Source organism: Eptatretus burgeri, chromosome 11, assembly GCF_056783735.1.
Source record: "Eptatretus burgeri isolate ZD-2024b chromosome 11, Ebu_testis_v1, whole genome shotgun sequence".
NCBI lineage: Eukaryota > Metazoa > Chordata > Myxini > Myxiniformes > Myxinidae > Eptatretus > Eptatretus burgeri.
The window spans coordinates 90,429,304-90,441,278 of NC_140971.1; the positions used below are offsets into that span (position 1 = coordinate 90,429,304).

Genomic DNA, 11,975 nt, shown 5'->3' on the forward strand with positions numbered 1-11,975 from the left:
CTGCCTTCCCTTCCCTCACGCTGCCTTTCTATCCAGTCATGCTGCCTCCCCCTCCCCTCGTGCTGCCTCCCCCCCCCACGCTGCCTTTCCCTCCCCGAGCGCTGCCTTGCCCTCCCCTCACGCCGCCTTGCCTCCCCCCTCATGCTGCCTCCCCCTCCCCTCGTGCCGCCTTGCCCTCCCCTCACGCTGCCTTTCCCTCCCCTAGCGCTGCCACCTTGCCTCCCCCTCACACTGCCTTCCCCTCTGACTGCCTTTCCTTCCCTCCCCTCACACTATCCTCCTCCCAAACCCTCTCCACACCATACAACTCTCCTGAGGTTGAGGAGAGCAAGGGTGTCAAAGAATGTATGAACTGGACAAATGAAAGCATTTATTTATTTATTTAGTTAATTGTTTTTAAAGCAGTCTGTCTGATCTGTTCAGATCAATTCCTCACTTTGTTTCAGGTTTAGTTTCTGGTTCTTATCAGATGTGTGGAAATTAAATAAAGGCACGGACACTGGTGCGGCTCTTTTTGATCATTGAAGGAAAATGCCCTTCCTACCCTTCCCTCCCCCTTCTGTCATGCTTACCTCCTCCCAAAGCCCCTCCACCTCCCCCCCCCACAGACATATCTGAGCAGTGTCCGGGTGTTTTTTAGTATGACACGTTTGAGCGTGCTGTTTTAATATACCCAACTTCATTCAATCCTGTAATAATGTCTGCAGAAGGGGGACAATTCCCCCTCACCCCCTCCCCATTCTCCCTCACCTCCCCCTATCAAACAAGTGTCCACAACATCCTCTCTTCCCCATCCTCCTCGCTCTCTCCCACATCCCAGAGTGTATCGTGATGTTTGGTGGGGCTTCACTCTCCCCCCTCCTTCCCAACCTCCCTTCCTCACTCTCCCCTACTTCCTTGCTCTCTCCCACTTACTAGCTACCCTTTCCTTATTTTTAGATGCAATGTCAAGGCTCGGAAAATAACAGCTAACACACAGAAATTAGAACAAGTGGAGCAGGAGACAAGAGGGGTAGGAGAGGAAGCAAAAACAGTAGGGAACAGAGACATGAGGAGATCTGTGGATAGGATGAGGTGGGGGTACACAGGGTAAACAAGATGGACACTACAGAGACTTTCAGGTCCTTCCACAGCAGGGACCTTCAGGAAGGAAAGCAGGGAATTTGAAAGAGGTGGGTTTGGGGTGGATTTGCTGGGATAGAAAAGATTGTGGTTTTGGATGGGGGAAGATAAGACATGGTGGTGAACAGCTGTTTTGAAGACATGGAGGGAGGAGTGGGATTGAAGAGGGTGTGAGAGTTTGTTCCAAAGGTGGGGAAAAAGAGGAATGAAAGAATGAAGGTGAGCAGTGATTTTTGATTTTGGTAATATTACTGGAAGGGGGTTGCTGGCAGACCTTGAGCGCCTTGCATAAATATGGGGGACAGATGGCAGAAAGAACAGACGGGGGGGGGGGGGGGTGTGGGTGGCAATGCCGGAGAGGAGATTATAGAAGACAGAAAGACCACCGACCTGCCTGCATTGAGAGTGAGACCTAAAGTCTCTGCCTCATCGTGGAAGATACCAATGATCCTAAATGCCTTGGTTTCCACAGCATGAAGCCGAGAAAGGTGAGAGGCAGGAGCATGAGCCCAGAGGGGAGAGCAGTACTCCATCAAGCTGCAGACGAAAGCTTTGTATGTGGTCAGGAGCTCAGGTGTGCCAAAGAAGGACTTTGCGTGATGGAGGATGCCCAGTCAGTGACTGGCTTTGGAGGCCAGCTTGGAAATGTGGCTTTCCGCGGAAAGATCATGGCAGATTGTGAGGCCCAAAAGCTTGAATGAAAGGACTTCTTCAAGAGGATTGTTGAGAAAGTAGATGGGTGAGTTTCCAAATGTTCCTTTCGGAGAGACACTGTGAGAATGAGATTTGTCTGGATTGAAAAACATGTTCCACGTGTTGGACCAGCTTGTGACTTTATCCAGATCTGCAGAGAGTGAAAAGGCTGCTGCTTGTCCATCTGAGGGATCACAGATGGTGCAGCAGAGGGTGGATTCATCAGCGAAGAGATAAAGATGATTTTCCAGAGAGTCGGAGAGATCATTGGTGAAAAACAGAAAAAGAACAGGGCGTAGAACACTGCCTTGAGGAACTCCAGCTTGGACAGGAATGGGTGATGAGAGAATTCCATTAAGGGTCATATGTTGACAGCGGCAGGAGAGATAATTTGCGAGCCTTGAGTGGAGATTGCCTTGGATACCAAAGGAAGAGAGTTTCATGAGCAGGGCAGAGTGCCAGACCATATTGAAAGCACGTGATATGTCTCGGGAGTTGGCTCTGATCTCATGTCTCGCATTGAGTACCTCCATCCATTGTTGGGAAAGGAGGGCAGCAAGTCCAGAGTAGAGTTCGCTGGTCTGAATCCAAATTGATGATCGGAAATCAGGCCATTGGAGAAGAGGAAGGATTTAATGTGGAAAGCGATGCATTCCATAACCTTGCTGATGATTGGGAGAAGGATGCTTGGTCTGGAGTTTCAGGGATCTGTTTTTGCACCCTTTTTATGCAGAGCAGAAATGTTTGTTGATTTCCAAGCAGATGGCAGATGAACTTGAGCAAATGAGAGGGTGAACAGAACAGAGAGAAGGTGAGCAAGAGCAGCAGAGCAGGTTTTTAGGACATGTTTGCTGATGCTGTCTGGATCATTTGCAGAATCAGTCGAGGTTTGACAGTAAAATCTCCACCTTGTCGTGAGAAATGGACACAGAGTCCAGGATCAGCTGGGTGCATCTGGGTAAGATGGGTACACAAAGTGATGGGTTTGGGACACAAGATTTGGAAGCAAACACGGAGTTTAGGCATTCATCCTTTTTGTATGCAGTGTCAGCTGTGCGGCCATTTGAGGTAAGGGAGGGGTTGGAGGGGGAACATACACCAGAAACAGACTAAACTAGATGCCACCAGGATTTGGAGGAGGGAATCAAGTTTGAGAGTCTAGATTTGAACTTCTGTATCTCTGAAACCGCACCAAGAAAAAAATTCTTATCATTATTATTATTTTTGGGGATTTAAATTATTATTTTTTTTATTATCATTATTATTCTTATGATTATTATTTTTAATGATGTCACAGGTGCCTTCATTTTGACGTCATAATTGCATATGTAGAACGCTACATCTGATCATAACGCTACATCTGATAAAATAGTGCACAAAAAAAAAATTTGATGACGTCATCGGTCATGTGATTCAGCAGCCATATTGTTTTTTTAATGTTTTTTTTTTTAAACCTTCAATAACCCCCTTCTCTGAAGTGGCTGAACAGATCGAGGTGAAACTGTACACATTTGACCACCTATCCATGAGGAACAAAAGGTTAACACATATGATGTCATTGGTCATAGTGTTTGGCAGTCATACTGGATTGAAGAAAAATATTAAATAATGTTTTCTCTGGAACCTCTAAATCAGTCGACATGAAACTTCATATTTATGATCTAGAAATGATGGGGAATAAGTGTTTGAAACGTCAACTTAATCGGACACATGGTCTGGCAGCCAGAATTGTTTAATTTTTTGATATGGGTTCTTTTTTTTTTGGAATAAGGCTCACTTGACTGTGCCTGGATGGGTTTTAGGGTAGAGAAGTAGCAGCTGAAATACGAATCCTATCCAGGTTCCTCTTGATGACTTCATATTTGCTTTTTGCTTGTTTGGGTTCCTTCCGATTACTCCAATGCAGGACTGTATCGATTTGGTCTTCCATTTAATTTGAATTGAATTTATTTTATTCCCATTCTAAATTCAATTGAATAATGAATAATAATTTTTTAAAACGTCATGGGTCAGGGTCAGGGTCAGGTGTCCAATGAAAGCGGGGTTGCATCAAAAGCGGAACGTCTTGGCATCCGGACATCACTACCAGCAGGTATAAAGTGACAGGTCTAATTCTTTCTCTTATTAATTATGTAACACACCAGTACACAAACACCACACAAAACAAGTCCTGGCGAGGGTCTGCAATCTCTGATTGCTCTTTTTCTTGTTTTTATTTAAGTGGATATGAATGTGAATTTTTTTTTTCTGTGCAAATGTCACAGCACTGGAATCCAGTGGCATAATTGTTTGTATTTATTTATGTTCGTACACTGGAGTTAGTTCCCAGCATCCCGGCTAAATCGGGAGAGGGGGTAGTGTGATGGATTTTGGAAACTTCAGGGTGTCACATACCAAATCACATAAAACAATATAGTCGTTCGGTCAAAGTATTTTGTCTGCATAAACTTGGGAGTCCAACATTTAGTCTGGGGGGAAAGATGCATCATGCTTGTGGCGATGCTTGCCCATTGTCTTCTCTTTCTCCATTTCGAAACTCTTCACAAGCTCAAACCACAAACACCACTCAACCTTCATCCACACCACGAAGCCCCACAAACCACCAACTTCACACAGAATACCTTGCATTCACGGGTGCCACGCCTGGGAGTCTTACAACGGAGTTTTGAGTTTGGAACAGAGATTGGGGCTTTGAGTGGAACGGTCCTACAGATAAGCGGGGAGATCGTTGAGGAACGGGCTCTTGGACAGAGTCACCACACACCTATTGACATCTCCTAAGCTGTATCTCGCTCACTCCATCTCAAACTACAGAGCATTGGCAGAGTTTGCCAATTGTTCTTTTCGTGACCCAAATTTTACTATCACACCTCACATGCAGCGTCTCTTCACACACCCATATTGCTCGGCCAGTTCGGTACCATGTGAGCCAGCTGGCTCAGGTTCGAGTAAGGGTGGGGTCGCACTCATGCACCCCACTTCCAGCACTCATCTGTCTATCAAACTTACTCTTCTTCTTCTTTTCCTCAATGAATGTGGTGCCTAAGTTATTTGCAGTAAGTGATTGTCAAAAGGAGCTTCTGTGCAGAGATAAGACTTTCATATGTGACTTTGTTTGACGTCTAAATATATGCCTTCTTGAATGATAATCCCTTCCAAATCGTCCGCTTCTCTTTTAATTGATTAGACATTGTGTTCTGTATCAGGGAGTTCACCCTCGCATATTCATTACAAGTAGTCAGAAGCCAACGCGTAACCTACGGTAAAACTCGGCCGTATCCTGGAATTAGTTGAGCATTGGGAAGCATAGTACTCTATCTGGGGGGTTTTAATTTGCCGGGAAGGTAAAATGGGATTTGGATCCTGGAGCCTACCTAAATTAAGCATCTCAGATTTGTTTAACAACCTGTCGCACCACATAGTTATCTATGGAGACGGCAGCTTCAGGATCGCCATCAAGGAAGTATATTCGAGAACTCCCCTTGTAATCCACCCTAAGGCAATTCCATAACAATATGAAGAATGAATGAAGGAAGGAAATGCAGGCAAAATGAATAGTGATTTTTAATGTCATTTTTTTATGTAATAAAATACGGTCTGGCAGCCTGCCCTGCTCACCAAACTCTCTTCCTATGGTATCCAAGGTCATCTCCACTCATGGCTTGCAGACTTCCTCTCATGTCACAGCCAAGTGTGGCCCTAAATGGAGTTCTCTCATCCCCTCTTCCTGTGCAGGCTGGAGTTGCTCAAGGCAGCGTACTGGGCCCTGTTCTTTTTCTGGTTTTCATCAATGATCTCTCCGACTCTCTGGAAAATCCTCACTATCAATTTGCTGATGACTCCACCCTCTGCCGGACCATTTGTCATCCCTCAGACCGGCAAGCAGCAGCTCCTTCACTCTCTGCAGATCTGGATAAAATCACAAACTGGTCCAACACATGGAAAATGTCTTTCAATCCTGACAAATCTCACACTCTCACTATGTCTCCCCTAAAGGACCGTTTGGAAACCCCCCACCGCCCACATCTACTTTCTCAACAATCCTCTGGAAGAAGTCCTTTCATTCAAGTTTCTGGGTCTCACTATCTGCCATGATCATTTCTGGAAAAGCCGCATTTCCAGCATGGCCTCCAAAGCCAGTCACCAACTGGGCATTCTCCATTGTGCAAAGTCCTTCCTCGGCCTACCTGAGCTCCTAACCACATACACAGCCTTCATTCACAGCCTGATGGAGTACTGCTCTCCCATCTGGGCTGGTGCTCCTGCCTCTCACCTTTCTCGGCTTCACACTGTGGAAACCAATGCATTTAGGGTCATTGGTATCTCCCGGGTGAGGCTGAGTCTTTGGGCCTCTCACTTTCTCACCACAGGCAGGTCGGTGGTCTTTCTGTCTTCTTCCATCTCCTCTCCGGTCTAGCCCCCCCCGCTCTGTCTGCTATATGCCCCCCCCCCATATTTCTGCAAGGCACTCAAGGTCTGCCAGCAACCCCCTTCTGGTAAAACAACCAAAATCAAGAATCACTGCTCACCTTCACTCTTTCATTCCTCTTTTGTTCACTACCTTTGGAACAAACCCCCACACTCTCTTGAATGCCACTCTTACCTCCAGGTCTTCAAAACAGCTGTTCACCACTATATCTTTTCTTCTCCCATTCAAAACCTCAATCTTTTCTACCCCCGTTAATCCACCCCAAACCCACCTCCTTCAAATTCCCTGCTTTCCTTCCTGAAAGTCCTTGTATAAGGACCTGAAAGTCCCCATTGTGTCCATCTTGTTTACCCTGTGTACCCCACTCCATCCCTCTCCCTTTCATAGATCTCCTCATGTCTCTGTTCCCCACTGTTTTGTCCTTCCTACTCCCGCCCCTTTTTTCTTCTGCTCCCCTTGTTGTACGTTCTGTGTGTTAGCTCTTATATGAGCCTTGGCATTGTATATAAAATATAATTTTAAAAGTTTGAAATCAAAACTGCTTTCTGCTACTGAGAAAGGAGTGAGAACATTCTAAACAATGTAGACAAGGCCCAAGTACAGCCAATCAGAAAAGAACACAACAGCCCCTTTGAGGTTCCCCAGGGTTTGGAGGTACAGACACAGTTACACAGATCAAGGGAGTGAATCATTACTTCACCACGTATTTAGCATTGATGATGAACAACATTACATTGACTGGCACTGCTCAGAGAACCTCAGCAGCTTTTGCAATGTGTTGACACAAACGCCATGCATTATATTCATTAAATTCGTGAACCAAATAAGAATGAGTGAAGTTTTATCATGTACTAATTCATCCGCTTAAATCTTCCTGGAACTTATGCAACATTTCCAGGTTGTTGTTTCGTTTGAATCAAAAATGACAAATCAATATCACAAATCAATATTAATAGAAGGCAGATGTTTGTTTTACAGAAAGCAAATGTAACAGAATACATGGATAGTCATGTTTACAAGGGAATCCTCTCAACTGCCACATATTTTACTGGTCCAAATAATATTTTTTGAGTAAGGAACAATGTCTTCATTCATTCACACTTTGGGTTGGCAACACCAATTACAAATGCTTAAAGAGGAAAATTTCACATCCCCCCCCCTCCCCATGTTGTTTTTTTCAATTTGCATTGCATAACTGAAAATACATAGGTTGCTGTACAAGACAGCTTCAATAACACCAAGCGTCCAGATTATTTTTTACACGATCTTCAGTCATTATTTTATTAAAATTGAATTACATATGTGAACACTGTGTGGGGGTGTCGTGATCTTTGAACTCTCTAGTTCAATGTAAAATTAGTTTAATTGAAAGGTTTTTCAGTTGTGCATGTATACTCAACTGGAAAACAATGCAGCAATGGTTAAATTTTATCTTATTTTCCCAAATGGGTAAAAAATCATTCATTGATATATTTGGAAAACAGGTTATTTAATTTTTCATTGGCTTTTTCAGAAACTATTTTATCCTAAATTCAGGTTTAATTTCAAGATAATCCATGATTTTATTTATACAATATCTTGTGTTGATATTTCCCTGAAAATGACAATCATTAATAATATAAATCATCAATCCACGAAACATGGTCGTCATTTGTTCAGTCTCTTCTCTTGTAAGAAAAGGTGTATTATCACCTTAATACTTTACATTCATTTCTCGAATCAATGTTGGAAACTGATTCATTTTTTTTGTAAATCTCAAAGAATTATATTCCTTTTTATATTTTTTATTATCATTAATTAGAAGATAATCACAGAATATACATTGTTTATAGGCTTTTGACTCTGTTTAATCCCCGTCTTTCACACGCAGGACAATTCTCAAATTTGTCATGTGGAGAATCAGGAAATTCAAGAGGCTCAAAATCTAGTAAACTATTCACATTTATAAAGTAAAATTTACTTCAAATAAAATTCATCTTCGGTATCATCGTCGGTGCTTTCATTGGTGCTTTCACAATCATCTATAAAACTACTTTCATAACTATCGTTTGAACACAAACTCTCGGTATCATAACTGTCTTCTGTTCCAACAGAGATACCATCATCACTCTCATAATCTTCAAAATCTTCAGTTGAATAATGACTCGTATTTAATAAGTACAAAAAACATTACCATCTATATGTATATACTTTTTTTTATTAACAGATTCAACTACTATATTTTTATATTAAAGGAAATTTTAAAATGGTCCTTGACTTCTATTGAACGAAATGTCATTTCACCTGATAGATTAACATCCTTTATTTCATCAGGATTTACATCTCTTGGGTTGTTGAAAAAAATACAAATTTCTCCTTGCATATTACAGATGGTCTTATCTTTTCTTTCTAAAGCTTCATCCATAAGGTTTTTCTTTTTTGATAATTTTTCTTGTTTCATTGCTTTTTCTAGTTTTGAATATTTCACCAGAAGGAGAGGAGAAACTTTTGTTAGAGCAACTTTAATTGATGTTCTTCCAGATATACTAAAAGCCCTTCCACTGAAGGAAATTGAAGAACTCATATTATTCACCATAATTGTTTTCATCCAATAGTTGTTATATTAATCTTTATTTAATTTTACATCCTCGACATATTTCTCAGTATCTTTTACAAATGAAGAGATTGATTGAAACTTGTCTTTTGTGTCTTGATGCATTGTATTTATGAAGTGAAAAAAGTTGGAGGATAAAATGGTTTTAAGCACAGATTTACCTATAAATTAAACGGAATTTTCATCAAGAAAATTTTATTTCAAGCAAAGTTTTGTTATATAAATATGGTGAATACAACCTACTATGATGTTTGTAATCATGAATATAAATGATATAAAAAACACCTTCAAACCAACAAACACATATTCAATCTTGTCAGACAAATATCTCCACTTGACCAAGAAACAAAACATTGTGATAGATGTGATAATGATATTCTTTAAAAAAATATATAATAAACACCTTCAATCACGCAAACACAAGAACAATGAAGAAAGGGAAGGTGCCACTAAATTCTTCATTGAAAACATTGATGGGGCATTTAAAGGACATATAAAAATAAGATTGTTTCACTTTCAAGACCATGGACCATCTTCAATCATGAAAGCTGTTGATATGCTTAAACAAAGTATTGAAACTATAATTAAAAACACATTAAGTGAAATGAAAACTTTTAAGTTTTATATGGGAGTAAAATTGAATATGGTAAGAGAAGGTGATGAAACTACTCCCTATATGAGGACAAACCCTCACTTTAGCTCATCATTTCAAGATTTTGTAAGATGTGATGTTTACGATGAACTCCAAAGACAAGAACAAGATGTTGATAACACTGTAGTAGGTAGTGGATTTGCTATTACAAAAATAATCTTTTTAGATATACACATCTTAAAATCAGATCCTCTTCAAGCTTCTTCTTATATTGATTCACCAAAAGAGATAAAACTTAAGAAAGCAGTTGTTATTATTCAAAACAAAGATAATAAATGTTTTCTATGGTCTGTTCTTGCTCACTTTCATCCTCCACAATGGAAACCTGAAAGGGTTGAACATTATAAGAAATACGAGAATACATTAAATGTTAAAGATTTCATGTTTCCAATGTCATTGAGAGATATTCCTAAATTTAAGAAAATGAATAATCTATCTGTTCATGTATATGGATTAACAGATACAAACAAAGTTCAGATGTTAAAAGTTTCAAACAACTATAAAAATGAAACACACATTGACCTTCTCCACTTTACTTCAAAGGAAAAATCACATTATGCTTTCATCAAAAATTTATCAAGATTAACCAAATCACAATTATATAAGAGAAAATGTAAAACATATACTTGTAAGGGATGTCTCAACTCATTTCACACAAAAGAACGATTTAATCAACATTCGAAATATTGTAGTAATCAGAAATCATCCATAATCAATTTACCAAAAGCAGGTTCAAACATATCATTCAAAGATTTTAACAAATCTATAAAACAGCCATTTGTGAAATTTGCTGATTTTGAAAGTATCCTTGAAAAGATAGATACTGTTTCTCCAAATCCAAATAAATCATCCACAAATAAATATCAAAAACATACTTCTTGTGGTTTCTGTTATTATATCAAATCATCTGTTGGTGATGAATACAACAAGTTAGAACTTTGTATAGGAGAAGATTCCTCAGAGGAGTTTGTAAGACGATTGGAAAAAGACTGTATAAGACGAAGAGAAATAATGATTAAAACCTATAAACCAATGTCATTAACAAAGGGAGAGAAAAGGGAATTTAGAAAGAACAGTATCTGTCATATTTGTGAGGAGAAAATTGAGGGAGAGGTCAAAGTTAGGCATGATTGTCATCTTACTGGAAAATATAGAGGTCCAGCTCATTCCCATTGTAATATCAATTACAAGCCCCCAGACTTTATTCCTATCTTTCTTCACAACAATGCCCACTATGACACACATTTATTTATAAATTAACTTTGAAAGCCATCTGGAGATATTTCTGCCATTCCTAACACAGATCAAAATACATCTCATTCACAAAAACAATTGTGAAACACAAAAGAAACACAAAAAAAAACAAAAAACAATCAGATTTCTTGACACATACAAGTTTATGGCAAGTCCATTATCTAACTTAGCATCAAATATTAAAAACTTACCAAATCACAAAAGGGAATATATCCATATGACTACATGGATTCATTTGATAAGTTTAAAGAAACACAACTTCCTTCAAGGGAAAGTTTCTATTGCAAATTGAATAAAACTCATATTTCCGATAGAGATTATACATAAGCTAAAAAGGTTTGGGAGAGGTTTAAAATAAAGAATCTTGGAGAATATCATGATTTGTATTTTAAAACTGATGTATTGTTATTGGCTGATGTGTTTGAAACTTTTAGAACAGTCTGTCATAACAAAAATTCTTATGGATTAGACTCCGCTCAGTATTACATGGCCCTGGGTTTGGCTTGGAGTGCTCTGTTAAAAATGACAAAACAGAATTTGGAATTAATCAGTGATATAGATATGCTTTTAATAATAGAGAAGGCTAAAAGAGGAGGAATATCTCAAGTATGTTCCAAGAGATATGCTAAAGCAAATAACAAATATCTTCCTGATTATAATAAGAATGAGGACAACACTTACCTGATGTATTCTGATGCTAACAATTTGTATGGGTGGGCTGTCTCAATCTTTACCTAATGGAAAATTTAAATGGGTTGAAGAAAAACATTATGAAAAAAGTTTTGCAAGATATTGTTGTCTCCTCTCAAAAATAATTGGATGAAGCTGAAGTTGGATATTATTTTGAGGTTGCTTTAAAATATCCAGAAGAACTTCATAACAAACATAAAGACCTACCTTATGCCCCTGATAAAGAACGTCCAAGAAAAGAATGGTTTAGTGATTCCCAAAAGTCATTTAATATAAAAGGTAAATCTCCAGAAAAACTACTTACTACATTAAATGATAAAGAAGGTTACGTTTTGCATCAAAGGAACTTGAGACAATATTTATCTGCTGGGTTGAGAGTGAGGAAAATTCATCGGATTTTGAAATTTAAACAGTCATTGGTTAAAGAAGTTCATTGATTTTAATACAAAATGGAGAACAGAAGCAAAAACAGATTTTGAGAAGGACTTTTATTAATTAATGAATAATGCTGTATTTGGAAAGACTATGGAAAATGTTAGGAA

At 39.3% G+C, this 11,975-nt stretch overlaps 1 long non-coding RNA gene across 1 annotated transcript in view; it reads left to right on the plus strand.

Moving 5' to 3' along the window:
- Positions 1 to 502, plus strand: part of LOC147017603 (uncharacterized) — a 50,269-nt gene extending 49,767 nt beyond the window's left edge. The window contains exon 2 of the long non-coding RNA XR_015049756.1: positions 1 to 502. This exon is cut by the window's left edge and continues 538 nt beyond it. This is a non-coding gene — a long non-coding RNA (uncharacterized LOC147017603).
- Positions 503 to 11,975: the final 11,473 nt, after the last annotated feature.